Raw genomic sequence first — 7768 nt, forward strand, 5'->3', positions numbered from 1 at the left:
CCAACTAGAAGACAACTGAACCATAGAGAAAGGAAAATCCCCAATTGGGCTCTTAGACAACCTGAGAAACTTGGAACACTGCTTCTACCTCCAAATATCTTCCATCCACTGAGATTTAAGAGCTGAACAAGCATCAAACCTTGACCACAAGGGTGTTGATACTATGCCAAAAATTTCCTGATGTAAAGAAAGAAGTTTATGAGAAATTCGATCTATAACTCTTCTAACCCTGCAAATCTCAGACCTCAACAAAGCTAAACTGGCCTTCAGAAAGACACGCTCATTCCTTAGAATATTCAAGTCATGATTAATTTAGGAAAAAACCAAAATGACGGAGGAATATCTACATCTCTTAAAGAATTCCAAATCCTGCCCAAACTATGGAAAAGGTTTGTGGATGATACTGGTGTCATCTTGCCTCATGGACATGATGAGTTAGATCTATTTTTCCAACATCTCAACAATCAGCCTTCCTCCATAAAATTTACTATGGAGTAGGAAGTTGGTGGGTGCCTACCTTTTCTTGATGTTCTCATTTCGAAGAAGGATGATGGTTCTTTCTCCCACAAAGTATCTCGAAAGAAAACTCATAATCAGTAGTATCTTCGTGCAAATTCTCATCATTTCCATTCTAAAAAATGGGGTTTTCTCAACACGCTTGCTACTCGTGCGCTAAGAATCTCTGATGAAGAGAACCTTGATAAAGAGAAAGCCCATCTTCTTATCAATTTTTTTAGGAATGGTTATAGTAGGCACCAAGGCCTGAAAGCCTTCCTCAAAGCTTGAAAATGCCCCATGGTTAATAAAGACCCCATAGATTGAGCCTCAGGGGTGCATCTCCCTTTCATTTAGGGGACCACTGATAGGATTGCAAGAATCCTTAGGAAGCCTAAAGTTCCCTCTACCTTCAGACCCCTCAACACCATTCCTAGCTCCCTTAGATCTATTAAATACCTGGTTGACCCCAAGGAAATGAAAGGTGTCTATGTTATTCCATATTTGTGTGGGACCCCCAATGTTGGTGAAATCAAGCGCTCTATTAATCAAAGGATTCATGAGCACGCAACTGACATCAGGGATGGGAGGACCCAAACTTCAGCCTTAGCTGAGCATGCAAAGAAGACTAAGAATCATATATGTATTGAGGAGGCTAATGTTATTTCTAAGATTGCTCACTTTCATCATTGGAAGTGTAGGGAGGCCATAGAAATCGAAATGAGGCCAATCAATCTCAATAGGGACGATGGCTGCAAGATTAGCAGCTGTTGGATCCACGCCCTTTCCTCTTAGCCCCACCTCCCCCCTTTTTTACCCCTTTTCATCCTTTTGTTTCCTTTCTGCCCTTTTCCCTCATCTTCTTGATTGTGTGGATTTCCCTTTCTATTGTTTTGTTGTTTTTTGGTTTTTCATGACCTTAATTTTTATTTTTTCATACTAAATTACTTATTTTCATTTATAAGTGGATAATAAAAAAACCTCTCTTATTATTTACTGAATATTTGAGTTTAAATTCTAAAATTTTAGCATACTTTTACTTAGTAATTTGGTATATAAATAAATAAGTTTAAAATTATAATCATGTATTTTAGATAGCAAATCAACTAATTAATTAATTATCATTTAGATTTAAACCTTATTGTTCCCTTAATATATTTTTCTTTCAATTAATAATTTGACGAAAAGAGTTAACCAATTTATTTAATAATTAATAATCCTTTATTTATAAATTTATTCTAGTTAATTTCATAATACCTCATATGTTGGAATTATTATGAGTTTATAGATTTTTAATAAAAAATATTCATATTTCGTTATATAAAAATAAGTTGAGTAATAGAATTAACTAATTAGAATAAACATATTATACTATATTATTATGAGTTAATTAATTTTATTAGTAAAGATAATGAGGGTAATCAAAATATTCTTAAATTAGATTTATTTAGGTTCATATGAATTAAAAATGATTATATCTAACAAATTAATTAATGAATTAACTAACTCTTGGACTAGTCAAATATCATTTTTGCCCTGTCCCTGTGGTTAAATATAGTTGTTTCTCTCTAACCATTTGAATGATCTCTTTCTATTTAACCTATCCCTAGATCTGGTTCTTCATCCTGTCTCGATGATGAACCACACTTATTGGTTCAAAATGCATCGACAAATGAATTTTGATGTGATTATCACTGAAAACCTCTCTCAAAAATGGGCTATGTACCACATAAGCCTCAATTCAATAATAACAATATGTTACATAGATAAATATTTATGTCTTCATTGTTTTTTACTTTAATTAAGCTATATTTAAGCTAAGCGGGAGGTACTAGCTACTATGTAACTCTTGTTCTTTAAAATATTTTATAGTAATATGCAAAATTATTATCTTTCTATATATTTAGTTTTAAGAGAATATATTACATTGTTTTAATAATTAATATAATTTCAAAATCATAAATTAAAAATTAATTTTTGATAACTAATAAATTATAAAAATTGTTATTTTAAATTATATATATATATATATATCTATATATATATATATATATATATATATATATATATATATATATATAATTGTAGGTCTTACATATAAAAATGAAATACAAAATTCATTTACTACATTTTAATACAACTTGAGTGGGCTTAATGGTGAAGGTCATGCATTTCTTCCTACGAAGTCACACATTCAAAACTAGAGGGTGGTAGAGTATGTAAGCCTTGCTAGACTTAGCAGTCAAATCCCTACGAGGGGTTTCATACACCAATGTGGTGTTTGGCTTGGCTGTAACCTTAAAATTGGAAGATGATAATGTATTTCATTTATGGTCTCATACACCAATTTGGTTTCTGGCTTAGCCGTAACCTTAAAATTGAAAAATGATAATGTATTTCATTTCTTGCCTTTTAATTAGCCTTAGGAATCTCTATATCAACCCCATGTGGAAAGATCGCAATTACTTTTTTTTTTTTTAATTTAATTTGAAAAATACAACTCAATCGGGGTGAATAAACCTAGAATATCATTCCTCTCAATAGCAGATGGAGGGTTCATTTTGTGCCATGCCCTTTCTGCATTACAGAAAAATCAAATTAATTGAAAAATCCAAATGACTGTGCAAGTGGAGAGATGTGTATGTCATTTCATTTATGTTTTATCTCATTGTGATCTGTTTATCCTGAAACCTCTTCCTTCCTCTTCGTTTTCGTGGGTGGAAATTGTTTACGATAACCTCTGTATTCATTTCACCCTGTCCAGCCAAACAACCTTACGAACCTGGTGTTGGAAAGGCGAAGGATACAAAGCATGAATTCACACATAAAACACGAGTTGCAGCTCTTCTATTGATCACAAAAAACTTGATGATTACAATGAACCCAGTGAAGGGTATTTATCCTTTTCCAACTAGCGACTTGCATAAAACATCTTGACATGCATCCACATGCACCCACACACTAAAAGTTGTCTATCACTTAACTTGACTCAACACTCAACCACTCTGTTAACTAACTCTCTTAGTTCAGCCAACTCCTCATGTAGGAGTAATTATCTTATTTTAACACTCCCCCTTAATTACGACCGCCAAACTAAAACTTGAATCATGACAACTCAAACATGTATGCTGGTCCATGTCTTAGCTAGGCTTACAACACCCAAGTTTCCTCTATGAAACTCAAACACATATTTTGCTAATGACTTAGTAAATATATCAGCCAGTTGATCACTAGATTTACAAGGCTTTAAGTGAACTTCTCCATTGCTCACAAGTTCTCTAATAAAGTGATATCTAGTATCAATATGCTTGCACTTTTGATGAAACACGCTATTCTTGGATAGTGCAATTGTTGAGGTGTTGTCATAATATATTTTTATTGATCCTTGTTGTTTCCGCTTGAGTTCATCAAATATTCTTCTTAACCAGATTGCTTGACATGCTGTTGATGTTATTGCTAGATATTCTTCTTCTGCTGACGAAAGTGTCATAATGGGTTGCTTATTAGATTCCCATGGAATCACACCTCGACCTCCATCTCTTGAAATAGAAATTTGACGTTTGAAAGTTGTCTCTAAAGTGGAATCCTTATTTCTATCTATCCTTGCCTCATGTGATAGAAATGATCCCATCAACTCATCAACTATCAATGATGCCAAATCCCTGGCTTCTTCTACGGCTGCTACCACAACATCAGATTTGGCAGAAAAATATCTGAGGACCTTCTCAATCATTGTTTGATCTTTTATATCTTCACCATAAATAATTAACTGATTTACGATAGTTATGACCCGATTCATGAAAGAAATGATGTCCTCTGTCTCCTTCATCTGCAAACTTTCAAAATCTCTCCTAATATTCTGCAACTTAACAATATTGACTTTGGCCATACCTGTATAGTTTGTTGCTGAAGTATCCCATGCTACTTTTGCTGAGGATGTGATCATAATCTTCTAGAACATTGCTCGGTCCACTCCCTATTGGATAAGCTGCAACACTTGTGCATTCTTCTTCTTGTCTTTCTTCCATTGTTCCCTCTCTGTATTACTTAGAACTTATTCGTCTGTTTCATTCTTAGGTTCTGAAAACCCAATCTGGACATAATCCCAAACATCATGTGCCTGCAAAATGGTCGCCATCTTAATGGCCCACACATCATAATCCTTCCCTGTAAACGGTGGGAACTGAGACTGGAAATTTGAGAAAGCCATCTTTCTCCAAAGATTTATCTTTAAAAAAACCCTTAATTTCTCCTTTTATAAAGCTTTTCAAAAATACCCCTTCCAATAAAACCCTTAGTTTTTTATTTTATGAAAAAAACTTAAAAGAAAACTTTGACAAAAACTCTTTTTGAAAATCTCTTAATTATTTTTTATATAGAAAAAAAATCTAAAAAAAAAATAAAATTATATATTAAAAACAAAAACCTTTATAATGCGCCCTTTATCAATTAAAAACTTAACAAACCTCTCTGTACATGACTCCTTAACATAATTTATTTTACAATTCAAACTTCTTTTATTTATTTTAACTCCCTCGTAAAATATGTCACTCCACCGAAAAACAACTTTCAAATCTTTTATGAATGGTTGAATTTGTCCATGCTAACGCATTTCTCATTATGAGGATATGTAACTCACACATGCCACGATGATTAACTCTAGCATTAGTCTGCTAACACCACAGAAAGAAGCTTGACCCACGTGCTTGCAAAACGATATAAGTTAACTAGTGTTAATGCGGCGCTCTTCTGAGCTCACCAACGTTATAATTCCCTCTAGATAACCTACAAGGTGGGTTATAGCACTAACCACGAGAAAGTGTTAATTTCTCTCCTCTCACACGGACTACCACAAATCCGTTCTCCATTGCTTTATGTAACCTCGCTTTGATACCAATTTGTTGGAAAGGCGAAGGAGACAAAGCATGAATTCACACATAAAATATGAGTTGCGGCTCTTCTATTGATCACACAAAACTTGATGATTACAATGAACCCAGTGAAGGGTATTTCTCCTTTTCCAACTAGCGACTTGCCTAAAATATCTTGACATGCATCCACATGTAACCACACACTAAAAGTCATCTATCACTTGACTTGACTCAACACTCAAATACTCAGTCACTCAATCACTTAGTTAACTGACTCTCTAATTTTAGCCAACTCCTCATGTAGGAGTAATTATCTTATTTTAACACCTGGTACCCTCTTCCATGGCTCCACTCTAATAATTTGTGGGTATATTCACTCAATCCATGGGGATACGTCACACATGCTCTATTGAACGTAAAACCAATCTTATTCCAGTTACTTCATTACCCAATGCCCCATATTTAAACCTCACTTGAAATCATCTATTGAACCTCATTCATAAAGGAAACTTGTTCTTGCAAGAGGTCAAATTAGATAGAAAACTATTTGGCTCGCAAAGGAATGTAGAAGCTACAGTAGTGGTAAAAATGGGGATCAAGGAAACCATCAATAATAATGATGATGTTGGAAATAATATTGAGAGGGGGGGGTGGTGAATCAATATTATCAAATCAATACAACTTTTCATTTCATACTCTGATTCATATATGCTACTTCAGTTAAGGGAACCCTTGTGTACACGCAACTGTAATTAATGAAACTAGCGTATATCCAGTAAACTTATGATTCAGTTAATCCATCATATGTTGATCTTTAATTAGTGCATCAGAACTTCATTAACCATATAAATAGTAAACAGGTGTAGTAAAATAGAACAGATCATCACACACAAGAAACACACATGAACACCATGATGTAAGCTGGAAACCCAATGCGGGACAAAAACCACTTGCTGCAGTCTTCCTTTAATAGAAGAAAAACCTGTTTGCAATCTTGTACAGGTGCAGACTCATACTAGTATGTAGGCACCCACCTGTAGAAGGCTACAACCTTCTCTCGTTATCCAGCTACTACTCGAAGGGAGCTACAACCCCCTGGCTCTTGTACTAGCCGATATATTTACTAGTACGTAGGGGCTGACCTATAGAAGGCTACAACCTTCTCTTTTCTTCCAGGGACCACGTTTCATGAATTTTCAGACTAGATCCATCAATCACATCAAAGCACAAAATCAATCACCACTGCAATACAACCATCAACTATATCTGCATCATCAATCTCTAAATCACCCAACAACTAAATCACTGAAACCCTGTTATCAAAACATAGTCACCAGAACACAGAGCAGAACCCAGAACTCTGCAACAACCACTTGAGCCAACAACAACCTCAAATATCGAATCTCATAATGTATACGCTACTTGGTTGTATCAAACCATCGTGTATACGCTCTTTCACCAAAGGGAACCAGTGTACAGATCTAAAAATAATTACTTATACCTTCTTTGTAATTTACTACTTCAGATATATCGAGATCATGAGATATAAAGGACAAGATAAGCATCAGTATTCAGATCTGAACTAATCATGATCATACCATATAATGATAATGCATTTTAGTCTTCATGATCCTGGTCCATCAACCTTCATTCGCAACATAGGTGCATCCTTAGCAAAGCATCACATACCCATAACTTGCATGCTAGATTTCACACTTCACAGATATTCATCACTTGTGTTCCTTGGCCTAATGATCTTCTCCTCCTTTTATATTCTTAGGCCTTGCTCAATACCATGGACCAAAACCACTTAGGATCAATACCTTGGATCCAATACTTGGGGTCAATACCTCGGACCCGATACCTTGGACCAATACCATGGATCAAATACTTCAGACCAAAAACTTAGATTTCCAAGGTATACGCGCTTTTCCTCTTGTGAAAGCGTGTGTGTACGTATATCCAACTTTGTATATAGTGAACCTGCGTGTATACACGACTTGGTCAATGGTGAACCTGCGTATACCTTGTTCATATACGCGACTTTGTATACAGTGAACCTGCGTGTATACGCAGCTTGGTCAATGGTGAACCTGCGTATACCTTTCTTTCTTCATTCTTTGCTGATTACCTGCTATACTGTGATCTTTCATCTGAGAGAGTTGCCATCAAGGACAACACCTATGTCATAATGCCAACAATCTCCCCCTTTGGACTTGATGGCAACAACAACACCAAGTCACTCTCCCCCTTTGACATCAAGGGCAAAGGGCAGACCAAGATATTCTCTCCCTTTGATATACATTGTGCTGTCCATACTCCCCCTGAGTACATGCTAAAATCTCTGATGCTAAGATGTACCAATCCGTCCATGCTCCCCCTGAGCACATGCAGAGTCTGCA

The sequence above is a fragment of the Pinus tabuliformis genome, chromosome X (genome assembly GCF_031772625.1).
Source record: "Pinus tabuliformis cultivar Carrire ecotype Pingquan chromosome X, CPIR1, whole genome shotgun sequence".
Classification (NCBI taxonomy): domain Eukaryota; kingdom Viridiplantae; phylum Streptophyta; class Pinopsida; order Pinales; family Pinaceae; genus Pinus; species Pinus tabuliformis.